This window comes from Rattus norvegicus, chromosome 11 (genome assembly GCF_021556685.1).
Source record: "Rattus norvegicus strain SHRSP/BbbUtx chromosome 11, alternate assembly SHRSP_T2T, whole genome shotgun sequence".
In the NCBI taxonomy this organism is placed as follows: domain Eukaryota; kingdom Metazoa; phylum Chordata; class Mammalia; order Rodentia; family Muridae; genus Rattus; species Rattus norvegicus.
Window position 1 is genome coordinate 27,415,362 of NC_141544.1, and position 25,417 is coordinate 27,440,778.

Sequence of the window (25,417 nt, forward strand, 5' to 3'; positions counted from 1 at the left end):
TTTTACTTTGCTGTCTTAAATGTGTTATTGACAATAAAAAAGGTTGTTAGAAGTTAATATTGTGACATTCTGGATCAGGAAAGAAGAAAATGAGATTGTGTATTAATTATCTGCACACCAATTAATTCAAATCAATGAAAATGCCAAGATGATTGAAGTATTTGAACTGATGATTGAGAGACGTGATAGGAATGAAGAGAAAGCCACTGGGCCTGCAAATCAAGAAGCAGGGTGTGTTAGCTTGAGGAACTTGAGGACAAACAGAATTGCTTCTTTAGAAAATTATAAAGGGATGAGCAGCTGTATCCAAGAGTAAATGTGCTTGCTGCACAATTGTGAGGACCTCCATTCGCATGCTTAAAATCAAGCTCCAGATATGTGGTATACATGTCTATAATATCAGTCTTCCTATAGAGGAGATGAAGCCAGGGGGATCCCTAGAAGCTCATGGCTGCTGTGTCTAACATATACAGCAGAAAAAAGACTAAAGATGCTCAAACAAGCTAAAAGAAAAACAAAAACAAAAACAATTCCTGATACTATAAAAGAAAAGAAACTGTAACTCCAGTTTCTCTCCCTCCCCTCTCTCTCCCTCACTCTCTCTCATATATATATATATATATATATATATATATATATATATATATATATATACATATGTTGGTGTCGTGATGCAGGTGAAGGTAGGTACAAGATAAAACAAGGCCTGTCGTTGAACAAGAAGAAAGGGAGGTGGGAACAGAGGATTTAAGAAGGAGAGGGAGGAGCAGAAAGGGAGAGGCAATATGGAAGCAGCCTTAAACAATCCTCGCCATGCATCTCTACATAGATACAGGTTGTTATGAATATTGCTTCAGGAATGGATTTCTACAAGCAAATTTATCTTATCTAGGTGGGCAGTTTATATCCTTATTAATTGGTTGTAAGTTATTGTGTGGATGTATTCTATATTGAGTATTTAATATATAAATCTGGTTGTTGGGTTACAGTTTGTTGAGTAATGATTTCACTGGGTTGTTGGGAGTGTGGGCAGAGTCCATGACAGGAAGTCATGCTAGGCTATAGAGTGCTTGGGACTAGCGTAGCATGGGACCATGCTAGCATGGCCTGCGGAACACAAGGTGAGTCTCAGGTACGGTAACACCCACCAAGGTGACAGTGTGTGAAAGCTGCTGACAGACAAACAACTAGAGAGCGCATATCCACACGAAATGGTAACTTACAGGAAACAGTAGTGCACTTTCTTAATTATATCACTATATATATATATATATATATGTGTGTGTGTGTACGTAGTATGTATATATATATATACATATATGTATATGTACATATGTATATGTATATATATATATATATCTGTAACAGATGGTATATATGTGTTATATACACATAATAATTATATATGCATCTATGACAATATATTTACATGTGTGTTTATATATAACATATTTATGTATTTTTTCTTAATGATATCTGTATATTTTCCTTCATTTAATTTCTTCAGAAAAATTTTAAAGCAAGATATTCAAGAACATTGTTATATTATTATCAAATTTTATTAGGTAGTAAAATGCTAGACAAGCATTAATTTATGGCTGACTCTGAATAGAGAAATTAATGAACTATACATGGTGCATGTATGTATAGTGTTTCACTAGGGATGCTAACTGGTGAGATTATGAAAGAATCAGAAATGAGAATGGATAGGAATTATACTCAATGATTATTTTCAAACACACAAACACACACACACACATGTGCACACATGTAAATTAGAGACATAAATCTGTAACTCCAGTTTCTGAACTAGAAAAATAATACTAAATCAACTGACTTTTAAATTTACTAATTTATCTTATATCCAGTCCATTCACCTAACATTAAGAGAAATTTCTTTACTAATTAGAAAAGATTCCAGATGTAGTTGATTTGCAACCACCATAACTTCTTTTAGGTATGCACAGAATAGGGAAGGGTACTTTTAGTCAAACACCTGAATAGTCTGTTTTTCATCCATACTAAAGACGTTAGTCTTTAAATTTTGAAATGCAATAGCATATGATGAGGTTGTGCATTTTAGCTAACACCTTTTAAGATCATTTCTGAGCATAACCCATTGTCTGGGCTTCTGGACATTAGTTTAATTATTCTTCAAAATGATTGCTGTTGGCTCGCTATTCTGAGTCTGGCTTGTAAGGTGTTTCTAAGGTGAAGTTTTTCTCAGTCATGTGTGCACTAAATCATTTTTCATTCTGACATGTCAGTTTCCCATACTTCATGTCTTTACATTTCTGTTCCTAAAATAGTAGGCTGCATCCCTAAAAGGAAGAATCACTTTTGTCATAAATTTAGCCTTCATATCCTATCTGATATTCTTGTAACAAAACCTCTAATCTCATGTTAGCTAAACTAAAATTCTGCTTAATCTGAAATCAAAATAATCTCTATGGAAGAACGTGACTGTGAGTCACTTCACTATACATTAACAGTGAGTAAAATCTATTGAGATGGACATTTTTTGTAAAAATAACTTTTTATTGCTTCTTTGAAAATTCCATAGTATTCGATCACATTTAGTCCCCAGGCTATACTCATCCAAATCTACCCTGGACTCTATCCAGCTGCGTGTTCTCTCTTTGCCCTCCTGTGTCTATAACCAGAGAGTCTCAATGCTGTTGCCCCAAATATTCCTGGAAATGGGACCTGCCCTCTACTGTGGTGAACTTACCAGAATCACTCTCTAAAGAAAGCCGATTTTTTTTTTCAATCTGGTAACAATTGCCATTAGCTCCCCCACTCTATGTTGGGATATTGTCTGGTATGATCTTCCACAGATTTTATGTGTAATACCATATAGACTTTATTTGGTTGGTATAATCCATCAGCACTGTCTTCTACCCTCTTTATCATAAGGATTCCTGAGCTTTGGGAATAGGGTGTGATATAGACTCCCACTTAGGACTGAGTACTCCACAATTTCTTATTCTTTGCACAGTGACCACTTGTGGGTCTTAGGGGTCATAATTTCCTATCTTCAAAATCACTCTTAGAGGCAGGACATTGAGCTCCATAGAGAGAGCGCCGGGGCAAGGGAGAGCCGGCCTGGCACTGGGCGACTCTGGCTCGCGGAGGAAAATCAGCTAAACATGGGCGAAGGAGATCCTAAGAGAGGCAAAATGTCCTCACGTGCATTCTATGGGCAAACCTGCCGGAAGGAGCATAAGAACAAGCACCCGGATGCTTCTGTCAACTTCTCAGAGTTCTCCAAGAAGTGCTCAGAGAGGTGGAAAACCATGTCTCCTAAAGAAAAGTGGAAATTTGAAGATATGACAAAGGCTGACAAGGCTCATTATGAAAGAGAAATGAAAACCTCCTCCACTCGACCCCAAAGGGGAGACCAAAAAGAAATTCAAGGACCCCAATGCCCCCAAGAGGCCTCCTTTGGCCTTCTTCTTGTTCTGCTCTGAGTACCACCCAAAAATCAAAGGCAAGCATCCTGGCTTATCCATTGGAGAGATGTGGAACAGCACTGCCGCGGATGATAAGCAGCCCTATGAGAAGAAGGCCGCCAAGCTGAAGGAGAAGTAGGAGAAAGATACTGCTGCCTACAGAGCTAAAGGAAAACCTGATGTAGCGAAAAACGGGGTGGTGAAGGCTGAGAAGAGCAAGAAAAAGAAGGAAGAGGAGGACACGAGGAGCATGAAGAAGATGAGGAAGAGGAGGAAGAAGAGGAAGACGAAGATGAAGAAGATGATGATGATGAATAAGTTGGTTCTAGCGCAGTTTTTTTTCTTGTCTAGAAAGCATTTAACTCCCCTGTACACAGCTCACTCCTTTTAATGAAAAAAAAATTGAAATGTAAAACCAAAAAATCACTCTTAGATGATGGGAGTTGGGAGATGTCGTGATCCATGGGCATAACAATGAAAATAGAGGTCATTTTAATACTATATCCATTTAGCAAAGGAACAGTAGGAACTTCTGCTCTGGATCCCAGGACCTACCTAGACAAAGATTCTTGAGCCCTTTATCGGTGCTAAGAAAGTTTCACTCTGTTAAGTAGAACTTTTTTAAAAAAATGTATATTTTTGGTTATTTTATTTATTTACATTTCAAATGTAATTCCCCTCCCCAATTCCCTACACACACAAACTCCCTATCCTTTCCGCCTTCCCCCTGCCTCTGTGAAGGTGCTCCCCCACTTAGCCACCTCCTCCCACCTAAGTGTCTGCTACACTGAGGCATCGAGCTTCCACAGGACTAAGGGCCTCCCCTCCCACTGATACTAGATAAGGCCATCCTCTGCTATATATGCAGCTGGAGCCAAGAGTCCCTCCATGTGTGCTCTTTGGTTGGGGATTTAGTCCCTGGGAGCTCTGGGAGGCCTGGTTGGTTGATATTGTTGTATTTCCTAAGGGGTTGCAAACCCCTTCACCTCCTTCATTTCCTTCCCCTAACCCTCCATTGGAGTCCCTGCGGATGGTTAGCTGCAAGCATCCGCATCTGTATTCCAATCAGAATGCAGTTGGTTTACTACCATGACATCTATGGCACGCACAACTGCACCATACCAGCAGATAGGCTTTTTAGACTTGTCATTGTTGAGCAGAGATTCATACCTGGGTAAGACTACTGATTATTTTTCTTTTCCAGTATTGTGTCTAACATGTTTTAACACCATGAAAGCTAACAAGTAGCGAAAAAAATTCTAGGTCAGTATTTGCTTTATTTCTTTATATTTCAAATATTTGATGACTTAAGCACACCAGGTTCTGGAAGGTATGAAAGGGCCCCAATAATAGCCTGGATGGGGTATTTCTTTTTAAGTTTGCAAAATTTTAACTCAGCGTTTACAAAGGAAATAATGATATTAGTGACAATATACTCTACAGGTAATTATGGCTGTGTTAACATATGATTGTCAGATTGCGTCTGTGGTCAAGTTTTTAAATAGAGATCTGAAGTATTTAACAGTGAATGGAGAACTAGAAGAGGAACAAAAGCCGATACCAAGGTCTTAAGACATTTATTTTGCTTTTCCATTTACTGAATGTGGTTGGATAATCTCTCCAAGGTCATTTCCCCACCATAAAATGCTGAGAATCCTACATCTGAGTGAAAAATTCAATTCACAATGTATAGTGAAAGCATTTATTTACGGGACTTTTGATAAGAGTAAGAGTTACATTACATACATATATTTATTTCAAAAAGAGACTTCCTAAGTTGACTTCTAACCTCTGAGGATTTGTTCAAAAGCTAACCCAATGCAACATATTAGAGATTTCTATTACAGTAGTGGTTTCATTTGGAATTTTTGCTTTTATTTCTAAAATATTATTTTTTAATGAAATCTAATCCCAAACTCACCATCATAATATAATTGAAACTGTTCATCTAAGACAGATATAATTCCTTTTTCTCTTTCAGAATCTACTCTTCTACCGAAATGTAAATCCAGAATTAAAATTCATCTTTTTTTTCTTGTCTTTCACTAATTTTGATACACAGTCCTTAAGAAAAGGTGCTGTGTCTGATTCAGATTTGGTTTGCCTCTATTATGTACATATTTACAGTAATGGTTTTGAAAAGTGTGCAAACCAAGAGAAATCTATTCAGAGAATCACACATTTATGATTTCTCTGATGAATTAAAATCACCTCTTCTACTTTTGAGTTAGGGGTTTAATTTAAAATATCAAATCCACTTAATGTTATGTACTAGAGACATACTAGCATGAACATGATGAATTTTATAATTTACATGTATTTTTTTACTTCAATGTTCCTGAGATAATCCATGTCATGCAATGAAAATGTATTTTGATAAACTATTTTTGATATATTTTAAAGGATATATATATATCCAGGTACATATATATATATATGCAGTTCAGAGCAGGATATTGCTATTGCAAAGAGCCTCTGTTAGGTTCTCATCACGTAAAGGAGTCCATGCCCTGTTTTGTCTTCTGATGGCACCAGGAACATACATGATATACTTACATACACATAAGAAGATACTCATAAACATAAAGATTAATTTTAATGTATTTCAAAAGACTACAGTTAATTAACACAAAGACGAAAGTGAATCAATTTTAATGTTCACATACAACTGAACTGTCACAGATGTACTTATTTCAATTTTATGCTCATTACATTACTATTCAATAAAAAATAAAATATTTTGTAGTAGACTTTTTATTAGCTACTTCTCTATTTTTACAACTGTAAGGCTTCTTACATGAAAAAAATGAAGCCATTTTAAACCTTCGTGTAATTGTTCATTCTCTGCTCAGACTCAGCAGCTGTTGGAGGTTTTGGCAAAAAGTTAATTATTAAGGGGATTATTATGACAAGTTATCTTGCATATTAATGGCGATAGTTGTTATATCCCAAAATTTGCATTAAAGTAAGATCTCCAGAGATGAAAAAAATAATTTATGTCCTTTTCCTTGTGTATTGAGAATATAACACTCTGAGGCTGAGTCTAGAGTGTCCTTACCGATTAAAACATGTTAAACAGTGTTGACTAACATTAATGACATGTCTACAGAATACAACTGAAGATATTGCTTTGGGAAACTGTATCCTAGGTGTATGAGAAAGGTGAGACAGAGTAGATGTGAGGCTTCTTTGTCAGACAAGGGGAAGCCTGAGATCCAAGCTATGACTTTTTCTCAAGCAGAAAAGAAAGGAGCTTAGAAAGTTTAACATAAGAAAGAAAATAACTGGGAGGGCGGCAATGGCTGGGAGGATGGGGAGGCGAACACCCATAGAGAAGGGGAGGGGGAGGGGTTAGGGGGACGTTGGCCCAGAAACTGGGAAGGGGAATAACAATCGAAATATAAATAAAACATACTCAAGTTAATAAAGAAAATAAAACAAAACAAAACAAAAGAAAGAAAATAACAAACTCTTGGACTCCAGGGTACTTGATGAAGGTTCCTCATTGCCTTTTTAGATTGGCATGCCCAAATATAAATCCAGACATCTACCGTGAGACAAATGGACACACACACACACACACACACACAAAGCATTGGATGTTAATGAACAGTAATATGCACAGATTATCAACTATAAAATTGTTTCAAGATTAGAAGGTAAGTGAAGACAGCCACAATGACAGACAGTAAAAGAAGGCAGTGATTCACCAAATAAAAAACTACCAATGTGTGGTCTTGGTGCAGCAGGGAACAAGTGATCTGGCCTCAGTGAGAGAAGACCTGCCTGTCCCTTGAGAGACTGGAGACCTCAGGGAGTGAGGAGGCCTCATAGGGGAGTGAGGACACCTTCTTGGAGAAAGAGGGGAGAAGAATGGGATGAGGAACTGTTAGAGGGCAACCAAGAGGGGTTTAAAAACTGGAATGTAAAAAATTAAAGTAATTAATAATAGTAAACAAAAAGAAAAGAAAAGGTCAGGCTTTGTGCTTAGTAGCTAATAGGTACTGTAAGAGGTCATAGATTTGGCAAGCATGAGAGAATTTTGGCTGTGCTTGGAAATGAGCTCAGTGAAATATTTCAGCGATAATTGGGTACCAGCATTGTTGTTCACTTCAAGGTCTCTCCCTTTGCAAATGAAAACAAAGTGGATTGGGAAATAGTTTAACATGCACATGTGACTCAGAAGTATGTGGTGCTAGTTTAACATGTGTGTACAGATGCAGGAATTTCTGCTCCTTTAATGTTACCTGTATCAGGTAGAAGACTGAACCCAAAGCTTGAGATATTGTTGAAATGGTAGTGCAGCTAATGATCTCAGAGCTATGGGTAGCAGCCAGAAAAAAAAATAAGGTAGAAAACACAGAGATCTGTAAGTGAAAGCCATGTATAGACCATTTTATTGATCAGACTATTGTTGAGACGAAGCTAAATAGTGAAATGAATAATCCATAGGACAGCTAAAGAAAGTTACCATGTAACTAGATAATCCTGGTAGCTGACAGGAGCAAGCAGAAGGGCCCCATTGCTCTCTCTTATCTATGCAAAACTAGAGGATGGTGGCTTCATATTCTTGAAGAAACCTCCAGTAATGTCTATTGCTTGCTGGAACTCTCTCTTCTTCAAATATACATACTATCTTTCCTTGCCTCTACTCCAGCATGATTCTCTCCCTTTCTCTTTTATTCATCTTTCCATTCATTTATATCTCAAATGATATTGCACTTCTGGTTACCCCTCCACAAATCCCACATCCCACATCCACCCACTCCTCCCTCCCGTTTGCCTCTATGAGGGTGCTCCCCCACCTACTTATTTGTATATCCTTTAAATGCCTCCAGCCCATAGTATTCTTTTATCTGTTACCCCCTTTTTTTCTGAATAACAGTTTTACAAAAAACAAATACAGACTCTTGTAACACACCAGTACAAACTGACAACTACAAAATATTCTATGCCAGACTTTGTTGGATGAAACTTATAACAACTTTAACTTACTCCTCAGCCCAAGGGAAGGATGAAGACTTACAAGTATTATCTCTAATAAGTGAGCAAAGGATATTTTAAAAATTACATCCATGGTCGAGGTTTTATTTAAAGCTGTTTATAACTAATGGTAACTTCATATTAGCAATGGTTCCAGTAGACATTTTTAGTCCATTTCATTATCTGCAAAAATTGCTAGATGAACTAATAAATTTTCAATTATATTGATCTATGAGATGGCCCCTGTTTTATTCATTTACAAGTATCCTACTGAAATGTGATGAGATAACTTATTTGCAAAATACTTACTATGTAATAATAAAGATGCATGAATACAAGCAAAACCTGAGCCTTCCTGAAATATCAGTGCTAGCAAGGCAGAGATAAGAGGATACAGCTTTGATGACCAGACATTAACATCTTGCCTAAACATACATGTGTATATACTTGTCTTTATCTTCGTACACACACACACACACACACACACACACACACACACACACACACACACATACCTACAGTACACCAACCACAATAACACATTTAGCTTTTGTGCATTGTTTTTGAGATATTTTATATACTTCTGCCTACCTGAGAATCTGTGGTACATAATTGAATGGCTGGAGGATGCATTCATATGGTGATATGTAACCAATAGGGGGAAATGCTGAATTTATGAGCTATATAAAAATATCACTTCCCCATTGGTTTGCAAGAAGTTCACCTTGCAGCTTGCTTATGCACAAATAGGAAAGCAAAGACATTCTCTTTGGAATATCAAGGTGTTCTATTCTGAGAACAGCCAATTTGGTGCAGGTGGGCCCAGAATTCACTATTAACAATTGATTAGAAGAATATATTTCAGAATGTTTTTCCCCAAGCAGAAAGAAAAGGTAATTTTGAACAGAAATCTAAGCTTCTAATATTATGTCTCATTCCATCATACTATTTTGCGAAATAGAACTATAATTCAAACCTGTAAGCTAATGGAATTTGACAGGAAGGTACACATTCCATTTTGCAAAAGAGCCTTGATTACTTTTGGTGCTTCCTTTTGGCAATAAAGCCTTGACAGCATCCATTTCTCAAAAGAACAGCTATATTATTTTCTCCTCAATTCTAAATAAGTTGCTTAACTTTAAAATAGTTACAAATAAACTGAAATTTCCGTGCTGAAGAAAAAAAAATAGATAAGAAATTCTCAACCACTTTCTCCCAATATCTGTCACTTAGGAAACTCAAAGTAGCAAATAAGTGTAGTTTAAAACTTTGAATACTTTAGGGGTTGGGGATTTAGCTCAGCGGTAGAGCACTTGCCTAGCAAGCGCAAGGCCCTGGGTTCGGTCCCAAGCTCCGGAAAAAAAAAAAAAAAAAACTTTGAATACTCTAGATTGTTTTACTTATCATTTAGAGACTTCATCAGTTAGGATTTAGCTGGGAAACACGTGGCATACACTCAACTCAAGCAATTTGAAGAGAAACTTTTAGGGTCATTATTTGCCAAAGCTGTTGTGTAGGTAAAGTAAAATGAACAGTGGATTTCTGGGGGCTCATATCAGCAAAGATTCTCACTATCTTTGGGACAAGGGGGCAAAAGTTAGATTAGGAAAAGGGAGAGGGGGCCAAGTACCTTCATTGAGAGAAAAATAAAATACCATCATGAGAGTAGAGGCTTCTCTTTCATTGCTCCTTCTGGATATTTTTGTCTTTTTCATTAGAAAAATTATCTTGAAACCTACCATAGAGGCCCAGGCTGTCAAACTCCCTAAGTACGGGAGGATGGAGTGAGGTTGTAGTAAGGTCCTGGAAGGAGATTTGGCAGATGGCTATACCTCCTGACAACCAGTTTAATTATTTACATGTGATTATGGAAGAACCTACATCAGAGATAAGGATTATAATTTTTGAGAGTCATTCTTAGTTATATTTCAGAACAAAATGGTATCATATTGTTCTTACTGCCCTAAGTCTTTCAATAATGTAAGACACATGAGAATGCTATTGAGTTCTGTACAGACTAAGAGAAGTAAGGAAGATTAGAAAATGTCAACAAATCGTTTAGCCCACAATCTCTATGAACTGAAAGCCAATAGAACAGAAACGTACTGTGGTCACCAATTTTCAACAAATTCTTATTTCTATTGTTATACACTTATTGAGTCAACACAAAAAGAATTAATGTGTGTGGGGGGGAAACAGCAGCAATCTTAAAAAACCTATAACATGAAGAACTCTACCTTTTACAACTCTATTCATAATCATTTAAAAAGTACTTGATCTTGTCTGTCTCTTTGAAGCTATGACCCATCTAGAAAATTCAAGAAATATTTTTGAGACACAAATGTGTATCAAGTCACCCTTGTGTGCTGAAATAAGTTAAGGATCTGGGAATCAGAGTTAGAGTCACTTTTGAATTGGGTAAAATAAATTATTATGTAGATGATTTAAAAAACTTACATGCTGTATATTAATAAGGGATTTATAGAATTCTATGTTTCTGGAATTTAAATACATCCATTACTTTTATAACATATATATACATATATATATATATATATGTACACACACACACACACAAGCGAGCTCTCATATTGTTCTCTACCCTATTTTTTCCCTGTATGAATTATGAAGCAGTAGACAGTACTCCATTCGACTGTGTAGAATATTGCCAAGCGAAGCGGAATGTGATGTATGGAGAAAATATTGTGAAGATGTACAGAATACAAATGCAGATTCACGTCTTGTTCCGAGACAGCAGTGATGATCTGTGCTGAGCACATAACAACTGGAACGGTCACTGATGCATGAATGCTTCCCCGTTTGTTCGCCTTTCATCTACTCAAGTACACTTGGATCATGTTTTTGTTTGGCATTTTATTAGCAGGGCAAGTGGTAGGCTGGTTTGAAGAATAGAGTTCGGAGTCTCTTTAAATCTTTTTCTTTCTTTGACAGTTCTCGTGCTATCGCGTCATGTCAAGTGAGTATGAACCGCTGTGCAGAGTGTATTGAATTTTCTTCGGGTAGTTCAAAACAAATTAATTCTTTACCTACAGATCTTAAAGCACCAATTCCCTGTACAGCCCAGCAAACTTAGAGCTGTACCTGTTCAGCATTTAAAGTTGAGGTAGTACACCACAAACACCTGTTACAGTTTACAGCCATCTGTTTCCCTAGGAAATTTAAATTCTAATAATACAGAATTAACAGATGGGCAAGAGCTATAACCTCCTCTCTGAAGTGCATAACGGCAACCTTTGAATTAACATCGTGCCATTTGGACAGTAATTGTTTACAATGGCCACAGGGATGTAGTCAAATAATGATAGGCCATTAGTGATGTTCTGTGTTGTTGCACTGTTCCAGGGGTTGTTAGGATGTGGAACACTTCTTGATGATCTCTAAACCTCCATGGGATGGTGAATATTTCTCCTCCCTCCGTGGCACAAAAAGAATCGAAGCATAGCGAAATGCGGTTTGGGATGGGATAGTGTTGGGTGGAGCGAAAAACGTTGCGCTTCAGACTGTAAATGGCAATGTTTTAAATAAGAAATTAAACTTAGTGGTAACCCATTTGCATAAAATTAACTATCAAAATTAGATGCTGAAAGGAAGTATATGACAAACTGTATAAATGATCAGAAATGGTTCCTTTTAGCAGTCAAAAACAAGAGTGAAGATTCTGAATATAAGAGGTCTCAAACGACTGCTGGGGAGGGAAGAAACTTAAATTATTTTTAAATGCCTAGTGATTTATTTCATTTTAAAAGAATTAGCAAGCTTTGTGTTGTTTTCGTCCACTGCTCATAAAAGTTATGTCAGCTCAATATAAATAATTCAAAGCGGACAGAGTGCCCAGAGTGGGAAGTGCAAGGTAACCATGATTTCACGCTCCACAAACTTGAGGAACAAATCTCAATAAATCTTTTATTTTTCAATTAATGACTCAAGAACCCACAGGTCAGTTTTATAAGGAGTCGAGCGTGTGCCTCAGGAAGCTGGCTCCAGACTGCTTATGACAGATGGGAAATGATAGAAAGTACGTAGCCAGTTTAGAGAGCAGTCCGTGTGTGCGGAAGGGAGTGGAGTCTGAACCCACTGTGTCGCTGTGATGTCTCCTCTATTACAAGGTACCGCTGTTGACATCCTGTTCTCCGTCACAGAACCGAAGGGGATCATCTGTAATGAGAAACAGGGTTGCATATTTCTGCACCGCCTGTTCCTGTCTTCATTAATGTGACACTCCCAGGTTCCCAGCTCTCATTTGTGTTTGCCCAGGCTTCCCACTCACTAGTTGATAATTCAGTCTTCTACTCTTACCATTTTAAATATGAAGGTAATTAACATATCCTACTTCAAATCTGACTTTCAGTCAAGTTATCCTGAACTGACGAGCCCTGGATAGCCTGCAGATTCAAGTACACCTCTCCCAACATGTCCTATTTCACTTCAATGGAGGTTTTATAGGTGTAAAAGTGTGAAAACTTCATTTAGTTTATTCTCTGCAAATACATTGCCTTACCCCCAACAAAACCGTTTTATTTAGCCTGACATTATATATAAACTCAAGTTGTTATCACCATTTATATTTCTTATTTCTGTATGGTTGATCTACATATTAATAACTTTGTATGCTGTTCTCATATTGATTTGGCTTTTGAGAGCCAGCTTTACTAGAATTTACCTGGGGAACTTTAGCAAGTAAAGAAGAAATATTTTTTTTTCTTATTTACCAGCTATAGACGCAAAGCCACTCCCAAATAAACCAAGCAGGCAGACACACAAACTAAAAGCCATGCATTCAGTTTGTCCTTTTATTTTATTTTTAACCTACGGAGTCACCAGATACCAGCACTCAATGCCTAGCAGGAATGGCTTAGCATGAGTCCTGTAAGAGCTGTTGCCATGGAAAAATCTAAGTAGACTGGCTAGAAGCTGAGTACCCATGAGGGAAGCAGGTTTCGTTTTCTCTGGTTGGTTCTAAGCTGTCAGTGGACAGAAACATGTGAGAAGCTGGCAGTTGGACCATGTTTTGGTCCTTTGGACTTAATTATCACATAGGTTGAGGCTCAGACTCCTGTTGTTGTCACAAAGTTCATAGGTCAGACTTCTATTTCTATATATGTACTGGCAACTAGCCATGTTTATGCTGAGTCCCCAGAATTGTGCCACTAGCGCCTCTATTTCTTTCTATCGGCTCTGGGTAAAGTCGATTTTTAGCTCCTTTCAGGTTTTTGATAAAATTCCGTTGTTAGAGCTCGTGGTACCGAGGGACACATGTTCCAGCTCAGTATAAATGAAGAATCACTTGCTACTTCTAGAAGTTGCCAGATTGCCAGTCTCTTGGAACGGTTCCCTCAATTTCAAAGCCAGGAAAGTTTTATTTCTAAGCTTATAATACCACAATCCCAACAAAATTCTAACAAACATGTGTAAGAGGATCCTGTGTTCCTCAGATAACTGGGAGGTGGGTCTGCAGAACTGGGTAGTGAGGTGAGGAGGGGCTAAAGCAGAGGAAAGAACACAGGTAAATGGGAACTGAAGGCGGTTTCAAAATGAAAATCTTGGAGTGCGGCTGAAACTTCAAAATTCTGAGAAGCAACCCAAGGAACTTGTGTCCCTAGGGTGTGGTACTGTTTGGGTGGATTGGGGGAGGTGTGGCCATGCTGGAAGAAATACGTCACTGGGGGCAAGATCTGAGAATTTAAAGAATCTTGCCTGTCTAGGTTGTGTTGTCTGCTTAACGTTTGCAGTTGAACATGTGAGCTCTCCACTCGCTGCTCTGGCTCTCCTGCTAGTCATCCCTCCATGACAATGAGAGACTCTTATGTCTCTGTAACTGTTACGTTCAAATAAACCCTTCTGTCCATATGTTGTCTTTGTCACAGCATTTTATCACACCAATAGAAAAGTATGCACCTTGGAAAAATACAATATTTTTATTGTTCTGCTGAGATTAAAGAGAAATGTTTTTGCATCTTCTTCAAAATAATTCCCATAGCCAATGTCAACAGATAAAAACGATATTGATTTAAACATATGTAATTTTTGAAATAGGTAAAAAGAAATTTAAGTTCTGTTTTTGACATTGCCTAGATAAATAACCTTAAGCAAGACTAATTTGATAAATTCCCAGGTAATAATCAGTAGGTTAGAGATAACTACAATTTGCACATAGGTTCCATTAAATGGAAAGGGGTATTCACTATTCGGAAAGGAATCCAAAATAATGTCAATAATTGCATCCTTTTTGTGTATCAGGTTCTAGATCTGAATACCCAGAGAAATTGATTAACACAGTGCATCTTCATGCCCAACAAGGTATCTGGATGTGCAAGTGTAATTGTTAAGAAAGCTACCAGCTGAGGTCACATTTCAGTTTGAACGAGATGCATCTAAATCACTCTTAAAGTATTGGCATCTTTCCATTGCAAGCTATTACTTATCTATACTAAATTAGATGCTTAGCATGCACACCATTTGAATTATAATAATTATTTGCTTACTTAATATCGTTAAAATGTATGGTTAAGTAAATTATTTTCTACAATCGACTATTAATACCACATAACAATACACTCAGAAATGTTAGTTTTTCTTTTTATCACCATTACAAAATAAGCAGAGTAAGAATATATGGCAATGATTTCTTCTTTTTTCTTTTTTTATTGGATTTTTTAAATTTACATTTCAAATGTTATCCCCTTTCCCAGTTTCCCATCCATAACCCCCTATCCCATCCCCCTCCCCCTTCTTCTATGAGGGTATTCCCTCCCACATGCACCCATCCCTTCCCAACTCCCAGTCCTGACATTCCCTTATACTGGGGGTTGGAGGGGGGAGCTTGGCAGGACCAAGGGCTTCTCCAATTGGTGCCCAACAAAGCCATCCTCTGCTACATATGCAGCTGGAGCCATGGGTCTGTCCATGTGTATTCTTTGGATGGTGGTTTAGTCCCTGCGAGCTCTGGTTGGTTGGTATTGTTGTTCTTATGGGGTTCTTATGTATAGTCACAACGTAGTTTTCAAAACCTGCTTGCACATTGCCAAAATTTTCTTGCTGAAATTGGTACGTTTCGTGAAATTCTACAGGAACAAGATACTATGTGAATTATAATTATCTTTAGAAAAATTCAGAGCAGAAAAATAATTCAGTTTTGGAAGAAAAAATATATGTGGAGTTCCTGTCTTTCTTTATTGCCTGCCTCTGCCACCCTCTCAGGGTGACTTAGATATCCACTCATTTAGTAGAGTATTAATTAAAAGCAATTCAAATAAAAATGTTCCTTTGGAAATTCTTGAGAAATTTATTTGTAAACATGACTGTCTAAAATCACAATGAGACCATGACTATTCAACTCTATCCTGATATAATAACAATATCTGTACTTGTGTATTCATGGATAAGATGTAAAACAATAGGTAATATATATTATATATAATATATTATATATAACATATATTATATACTATATATCATATAATATATCTATCTCTCTCTATATATCTATATATGCACACATAGTATATTAACTGGTAAATAGAAAGAAGTTTAAACTTATCATTATAAGTCAGTTTCACCATATATCAATATTTCTTCTGTTTCAAACATATTAGCTTCTTGATTGTACAATGTGTATAGAAAAGGGTACTGTTGTCCTAAGCTTATGTCTACAAGCTTGTGCACAATGATTACCTACTACAGACATTTTTATTCTATATTAAATTTTATTCTTATTTGACCAAAAAGACTACCTTCACAAGTGCTCTATAAACAGTTTCTAAACTGGTTGTGATGTCACTAAAAGTAGCATATGATTAAAATTCTCAGCTCCTTTATTTCTACAAAACTATATGATGAAAACATTGAACATCACACCATGTGACCTTGTAGCTTATATAAAATTTCATGTTCTACATTTCTTGGGGAATTATATGACATAAATAATATACTTCATTTTTCTTGTTAAATTCTGTCAGTCTTCCCGGTGTGTTTATAGAAAGATGAAGAAGGGGGATATGTTTTATGGAGGTATACTCAGTTATCAAAGAAGGGAGTGACTCAATGGGCCATGCTGAGGCATTTCTTCCCCCTGAGGAACAAGACACATGGAGGTATAGTATGGAATAGAGTTTATACAGGGGATGAGGAGGGGAGTCAAGAGGGCAGTAAAGCTAGAGAAAGGCAGAGAGAGGGAATAAAGAATTAGAAGAAAGAAATTAAGAAGATCTCAGAAGATGGAAAGACCTCCCATGCTCATGGACTGGCAAGAGTAATAAAGTAAAAATGGCCATTTTGCCAAAAGCAATATAGAGATTCAATGCAATCCCCATCAAAATTTCAACTCAATTCTTCATAGAGTTTGAAAGAGCAAAATTTGTAAATTCATTTAGAATAACAAAAAACCCAGGATAGTGAAAACTATACTCAACAATAAAAGAATTTCTGGGGGAATCACCATCCCTGACCTCAAGCAGTATTACAAAACAATAGTGACAAAAACTGTATGGAATTGGTCCAGAGACAGGCAGGTAGTTAAGTAGAATAGAATTGAAGACCCAGAAATGAACCCACACACCTATGGTCACTTGATATTTGAAAAAGGAGCTAAAACCATCCAATGGAAAAAGAATAGCATTTTCAACAAATGGTGCTGGTTCAGCTGGAGGTCAGCATGTAGACGAATGCAAATGAATCCATTTTTATCACCCTGTACAAAGTTTAAGTTCACGTGGATCAAGGACCTCCACATATAACCAGAAACACTCAAACTAGTAGAAGAAAAAATGGGGCAGAATCTCGATTACATGGTCACTGGGGAAATTTCCCAAACAAAACACCAATGGCTCATGTTCTAAGATCAGGAATAGACAAATGGGATCTCATAAAGCTACAAAGCTTCTGTAAGGTAAAGGACACTGTCTTTAGGACAAAATGGCAACGAACAAATTGGGAAAGATCTTTACTAATCCCACAACTGATAGAGGGCTAGTATCCAAAATACACAAAGACTCAAGAAGTTAGACTACAGAGAGCCAAATAACCCTACTAATAATGGGGTAAGAGCTAAACAAAAAATTCTCAGCTGAGGAATATCGCATAGCTGAGAAGTTCCTAAAGAAATGGTCAACATCCTTAGTCATCAGGGAAATGCAAATCAAAACAACCCTGAGATGCTACCCAAAACCTGTCAGAATGGCTAAGATCAAAAACTCAGGTGACAACAGATGCTGGCGAGGATGTGGAGAAAGAGGGACACTCCTTCATTGTTGGTGGGATTGCAAACTGGTACAACCACGCTGGAAATCAGTCTGGAGGTTCCTCAGAAAATTGAACATTGCACTAACTGAGGATCCAGCTGTACTTCTCCTGGCCATATACCCAAAGGTTGCTCCAACACATGACAAAGACATTTAAGGCTCCACTAGGTTCATAGCAGCCTTATTTATAATAGCCCAAAGCTGGAAAGAACCCAGATGCCCTTCAACAGAGGAATGGATACAGAAAATGTGGTACATCTACACAATGGAGTACTACTCAGCTATCGAAAACAATGACTTCATAAAATTCATAGGCAAATGAATTGAACTAGAAGTGTTATCCTGAGTGGGGCTAACCAATCACAGAAAAACACACATGGTATGCACTCACTGATAAGTGGGTATTAGTCCAAAGGTTCAAATTACCCAAGATGCAATCTACAGACCACATGAAGCTTTAGAAGGATGACCAAAATGCAGATGCTTCACTCCTACTCAAAAGGGGGAACAAAAATATCCATAGGAGGGGATATGGAGACAAAGTTTAGAGCAGAGACTGAAGCAACGGCCATTCAGACTGCCCCACATGTGGCCCATAAGTATCCAGCCACCAAAACTAAATAAGATGGATGAAGCTAAGAAGTGCATGCTGACAGGAACAGGATATAGATCTCTCCTGAGATACAACCAGAGCATGTCAAATCCAGAGGCGAATGCCAGCAGCAAACCACTGAACTGAGAACGGGACCCCTGTTGGAGGAACTAGAGAAAGGACTTAAAGAGCTGAAGGGGCTTGCAACCCCACAAGAACAACAAAGCCAACCAGCCAGAGCTCCCAGGGACTAAACCACTACCCAAAGACTATACATGGACACATCCATGGCTCCAGCTGCATATGTAGCTGATGATAGCCTTGTTCAGCACCAAGGAAAGGAAAAGCCTCTTCCCTTGGTGCTGAACCAGTGTAAGGGAATGTGTGGGGAGGGCAGGAAGTGTGGGTGGATGGAGAGGGGAACACTTTTATAGAAGAAGAGGATGGGGAGGGGATAGGGGGCTTATGGATGGGAAGTCTAGAAAGGGAATAACATTTGAAATATAAATAAAAAAATATCCAATTTTAAAAAAAGAATTGGAAAAGTAGAGACTGGTCAGGAGCACATGGGGGAGAGTGGGGGAGATGGGGAGAAAGGGAGGAAGGGGCAAGAGGACAGAGGGTGAAAGAAGGCAAGAGCAAGAGCAAGAGAGAGAAGAGGGGGCAAGCAGCCCAGTTTATAGTTTTATAGTTACCTGTTGCCAGGTAGCCTGTAGGGCGGAGCTTAGACAAAAAAAAAAAAAAGCTAACCTTTCCCCTTTACACCTCTGTTAACAATGTTCCCTTTTCTAAAAACCTTCTTGGACCCAGTGAGCAGCATTAGTCATAATTATCTATAGAACTATTATATATTTTAGTCTTATGAGCTGGAATATTTTACTTTACCTTGGTAATTCCCAAGTCATCTTATTTAACTTACCATTTTAATTTATGCTTTAGCATGATGAAATTCATTTACCCAAATATATTTTAAGACCTCTAAAAATGACATTTAATCTGTGACTTTTCCAAAAATACCATATATAATTCACAATATATAATAAATATTTAAAATGTATATCACTTACAATATTAGTACATGTAATGATAGTGTTCATAATTAGCTAAGCTATATATTTTTTAAAATTCATAATTAATATATATATGAATAGCTGAATTTGTATTTTGGTGTTAGAAATTGAATCTAGTCTGTAGGTCTTTATACATGATAAACATACATTCTTTTTTCTTTGTTCCCCTCTTCATCCAGCCCCACTACCACCTCCCAACAATCCCCTACACTGGGGGTCCAACCTTGGCAGGACCAAGGGCTTCCCCTTCCAGTGGTGCTCTTACTAGGCTATTCACTGCTACATATGCAGTTGGAATCCAGGATCCGTCCATGTATAGTCTTTGGATAGTGGCTTAGTCCCTGGAAGCTCTCGTTGGTTGGCATTGTTGTTCTTATGGGGTCGCAAGCCCCTTCAGCTCTTGCAGTCCTTTCTCTGATTCCTCCAAACTGAGATAGTTTACCATACATTTTCCTACCTCTCTCATGAGGCCACTTCTACATCCATACAATAAAAGAAATTCAGTATTTTTCAGATTTCTGAAAGAACTAAATGATAAGCCAGGTGTGATGGTGCACACCTTTAATTCTAGCTCTTTGGAGGCAGAAGTAGCCTGTTCTCTGTGAGTTAGAGGCTAGCCTGGTCTACAGAGAGAGTTCTAGGACAGTCAGAGCTACATAGACAATAACTTTCACAAATGATGTTTGGAAACCTGGACATCAACATATGGAAGAGTAAAACTCAATCCTTATCTTTTATTTTACATAAAATTCAACTCCAAATGAGTCAAGGATCAAAGTCTAAGAAGGAGAGTCTAAAACTGCCTACCTTAAGAGGAAATATGGATTATATTTCACCATGTAGCTATGGCTAAATGTTTTAATTGCAAATCTTAAGAAATTCAAAAGGCTTCTGTACAAAAAAAGTGAATCCATTAATTTAGTTTCTGCCCTTTAATGAGAAAATATTCTTGCTACAAGTTCATCTGATAGAGGATTAAATCTAAATTAAATCTAAACATTGAGAAAATAAACAACATAATTAAAACTGGCTATTTAATTAAACAGAAAGTTCTCAAAAGAAGAAATAGAAATGTCTAGAAAACACTTTTCAAAGATTGGACAGAGTGAGCAGGTGGTTTTCACATATGAGATGTGGGCAGGCGGAAATAAAAAAATAAATCATGAATGAAGAAGCCTACGTTCAGGCCAGATCACCCAGTGCTCCCAGACCCTAGACCACCAACCAAGGAGTGTACCTGGAGGGGTCCATGGCCCCAGATACATATGAAGAGGATGGACTTGCCTGACAGCAATGGGAGGGGAGGTTTGATGTCCCAGAATAGGGTGATGCTGGAGCTGTGGGGCGGTAGAGTATGGGTGGGTGGGGGAGCACCCTCATACAGGCAAAAGGGATGGGGGAGGGTGGATGTAGGATGCGGGTTGGTGAAGGGGTAACCAAAAAGTGGAATATCATTTGAGATGTAAATGAATTAATGATTAAAAAAAGAAAGAATAGGCCTAAGTTATTAAATATGCACACATACTTATATACACACATATATATTGTGGTAACGGCTAAAAGTGGCCCCCATGGTAGTGGCATTATTTGAAAGGATTAGGACATGTGGTCTTGTTGGCAGAAGGATGCCACTAGAGTAGGCTTTGGGGTTTTAGAAGCTCAAGGCCGGTCCCAGGGGTTCACTCTCTCTTCCTGCTGCCCACCATCCAGATAAAGAACTCTTAGCTCCTTCTAGAGCACCATGTCTGCCTGCATGCTACCATGTTTCCCAGGCCAGCCCCAATTCAATATTTTTCTTTATAAGAGGAAAATATTGAATACAGAATGCTTTAAGCAGGAAGATGGATGGAGGGAAGGGGGAGGTAAGTGACCTGGTAAAAAGTTAGGGAAAGTGTGTGGCAAAGCCATATAGAAACTTTGTATCTTATCACCCATTTAAAACATGCAAAAGAAACACCATGCATGGTTAAAGAATCATGTACCTATAGGAAGTGTGGAGCTAAACAAGAATCCGATTGCCAGATGCAGAAAATCTCCACAGATGTTTCTAAGAGATTTTTTAGAAGTCGACAAAAATAATACTTGTAAGTCTCTGCTTGCCAACTAAAACTAAAACGTAAGACCTATGCCATAGCTTCAAGGCATAGAGCAGGCAAATTGTCAGACAACAAAGTTAATTTTAAAAAGTAAAAGGTGAACATGCATCAGGAAATAGAAACATCTGAAAGTTGGTGCCACCCAACTTAATGGCTACACGAAACATTGAGAGGAGTAAAGGCAACCTTACAGAAGTGTCTTGAGAATTCGTAAAATTACCAAACTTTAAGAGATGTGTTTGGAAGAAACCTCAAAAAAATTACCAGTGGAATGATCAAAGTGAGGTGATTCCAGTATAGAAGACAACAATAAGGGTGATTCAATGAGATAACGTTCCTCTGTGCAATGCTAACTAGGAATAAATAAAATAGAATAAAATAAAATAATGAATGAACTTCTTCATCACTTTTACTAGAGAGGAGATTGTCGTGGAGATTTGGGAAAGTTTCTCAGCACTCCAGAAGAAGAAAGAGCTCTACTTGGTCAATGATTCTGCAAATGATGAACAAGAAGTAGAGACAAGAAGTTTAATTAAATAAGACAGTGGCTCACTGTCAGGGGATGTCAGTGAGAAAGAACTGGAGATGGATGACTGAAGAGCTCTATGTTTGTCCTCTTAAAATAAATATGACAAGGACATGATTCAACAGTGAGGACAGAAACAATATAGAGCAGAGTTATCTACAAGACAGAAGGAGAGAATGAGAACACATATGGACAAACCATATATACACAGAACATGGAGCGAATTAACAGGAGATGGTGGGTATAAGACAACACTTTGTAACAGGGCATGTGGAAGGTAGACAGATGTGCAGAGAATTCACTGACAGTTCTTTTATCTCTAGGAAGTGTTAATAAAGTTTATTCTCTAAAGGGAAGGTCACAGGTTCTAGAAGAGGGAACTTGAGAACCAAGGACAAGAGTGGAGATACTGTTAGGGTTAGAATGTGAAATGTTCCCCATCTTGTTTGAATGAACTTGTATGAATACATAGTTCCCAGCTGGTGGCGCCATTTTGGTATGTTGCCAAGCTTATGTGAAGAGGAGCCTGGCTGATGAAAATGAGTCACTAGAGATGGGATTTTGAAAGTTCTAGTCCTTTGTGATTCCAGCCACTAGTACTAATACAACGGAAATGAACCAAGACTGGCCCATGTCCTACTTAGTAACCAACATACTTATATTAGGTATCAGTGCTCACTAATTAGGACAAGGATGAGAATTTTATGTTTTTATCGCATGGGAGACAAGGTTCTATTGTAAGTCATTTTTTTTCCTCCTTCAGAGATATGCCAAACAGCCCTACACTAAACAGGTCTGAGAAAGATGACTACGATAAGTTCAGAAATGGAATTTTGCCCATGTATACATTAGGTATGAAAGAAGAAAAAAAATAAGCTTAAGGCATGAAAATGGACCCTTTATTGTAATATCATATGACAACTCATTACAAAAAAAAGGCAGGTTTGGCAGTTGTGTGAACTTTTCTGTGTATCTAGAAGGATGTGCAACAGAATGCAAACATTTAAAACAAGCAGAACATGACATGTGTCTACTTAAGACAAGACTGTTCATTTTTCTTTTTCTTTATTTCTGAGCATTTATACCTACACACAATGAAATATGGTCATGCATTTGACAAAGAATTTCTAAATCCTAATTTTAGCAGATGCCTTATCCCCTTGGAAGATCAAACAGTTAAAAACTAGTCATATGTAGATACTAGGTACTCTGTAGAAAGAAAGAAATAGGAAAATGCCTTTTAAAACTGAATAGCTCTAAAGAGAGTGAATGGATGAATAAAAATGAAGGATTGACCAATAAGAGTTGTTACATATTATATGGTCAAATAAAGAGGGCAAAGAAATATTCTTCCTGACAAGCTCTAATAACAGTGTGACCAAGTTGTTTGGATGATTTAAGTATGGCCTTGCTGGGAAGCCGAGATCGGCAAGATAACCTCCCAGTGTCCTTCCAGTCCTGACATGCTTTTCAAAGTTGTTTATTCTCCACAGGCCAGCTGTCTTTGAGGGAACCAGGAATCCCCTCTGTCACAAAGGGAGGTTAACACCTGCAAGAGAGGAAGCCATTGTCACTGGATCTCTCAGGTACCACATGCATATTAAGATTTGAGCATTTAATACTCTATTCATTTTACTTTACCATGAATATTGAGATTTGTATCTGTATACACTTTTCCTTGGCCAATGGATTAATGCTCCCTGTTAATACCCCTTAATTACTAAACAGATTAGTCCCTTGATAAGATCACAATTCCAATAATTGCTTTCATAGTGCCACGGCAAACCTTCTAAACAATATTCTGCAGAACCAGATACAAAATATCCTGTGATAAATATGAAAATCACAGCATTCTTACAGAAACGAATAGTGAGAAAGGAATGAGTTTGACAATGAACAAGCCATGGGAATTAACAATATAAACAGACAAAGTTGTTACTCTTTTTGCAAAGTTTGAAAGAAGGTCAGTTTGGAAGTGACAAACAATATTAGGTGTGTCCTTAGCAATCATGAGACAGTCTAAGCTATTTCTTACCCATGACAACATCCATTTCCCCTATAATAGTAACGTCTTTGCACTTTACAATCTGATAGAAGCCTGTGCCATAAACTTTTAAATTAACCTGGTTTACAAGGTATAAATATAGGCTAAATAGGACACTCTAATTAACATAGTGTCAAATGAGTTCATGTGAGCCATTTTAAAGTAATGCGTCTAAGCTTTTAGTACTAACATATTGATTTTAGATAATTTAAGGCATTAGATAATTGCAGATACCAATGTCTATGCTAACAGTAATTGCTGAGTAATATGATTTAAAGTGCTTATAAAATCTGACTCAGCTCAGTGCCAGCTGTTAAGGAGACCTTGAACAATACATCGTTTTTATTGCCATCGCCCTGGACGGCATTCGATTTTATTAGTTTCCAAATGGTCACATCAATATTTATTTAAAAGAGCATTTGTAATATGGAGACCCTCTCTGGAAAGGACAGCAGAGACAGGGAAATCAGAGACTTTACTTCTCACAGCACCTCTTCCAATGATTGTTTTACTGACATAAAACTTGTGTTTATTATTTAAAAAATCAATAAAATAAATTGTCATTTATATAGCTAAGGAATTTTGGCTCAACCAGCAAGGTAAGTAAAAGTCAGAGTTGAGAGTTGGTAGAGATATGGGTTTTAGAGTAAATGGTATGTTTTAACAGAAAACGAAATGTGGGAGCCACAGCTAAGCATAAATTTCATATTTGATGTTGAACAATTTTCTCTCTGTGTCTCTGTCTCTGTCTCACTCTCTCTGTGTTTGTGTGTGTGTGTCTTTCTGTCTCTGTCTCTATCTCTGTCTCTGTCTCTGTCTCTATCTCTGTCTCTTGTCAACAGTGTAAATATTAAGCTTTGAGATGCTAGGTAGTGAAGCTTTATAATTTCTGGAGCTTCCTCCTGTGACTTTAGAAAAGTGATTATCCTTAGCCTCAGGTTCACTACTGACATATAGATGCACAGACACACATGCACACTCATAAAGGCACACAAAAACCTATACACACACCATATATACACATACACCTTCATATTATTTTAAAGGAAAACGATGAGCTGTATTTAAATATCTAACACAGAGCCTGACATAAAAGAACATTACCTTTTCCTTTTATAGAAAGTAACTTTATGAAAGTAACTTTTTCATCCCCCCACTGGGGTAATATAATTGACAGTTTTAAAGTTGAGAATGAAGTTATGAATAAAAGACCATACAAAATAAAAAGTATATAGAGCTTTATGTAGAAAAAAAATCACATGCAGAAATACTCATTTAATGCGATTTTGTAGGCAGAAATGGAATCTTGGAAGTAAAACCATTGATTAGTTAATAAAGGAGATAAAGCATTTCCAAAATGAGGCCAAATAGAACAAAGTAAAAATATTTATAAGATG

At 37.4% G+C, this 25,417-nt stretch overlaps 1 protein-coding gene across 7 annotated transcripts in view; it reads right to left on the reverse strand.

Moving 5' to 3' along the window:
• The window catches only part of Robo2 (roundabout guidance receptor 2), a 1,571,587-nt gene that overhangs the window by 1,275,460 nt on the left and 270,710 nt on the right, over nucleotides 1-25,417 (reverse strand). The gene's annotated exons all lie outside the window — the stretch shown is intronic.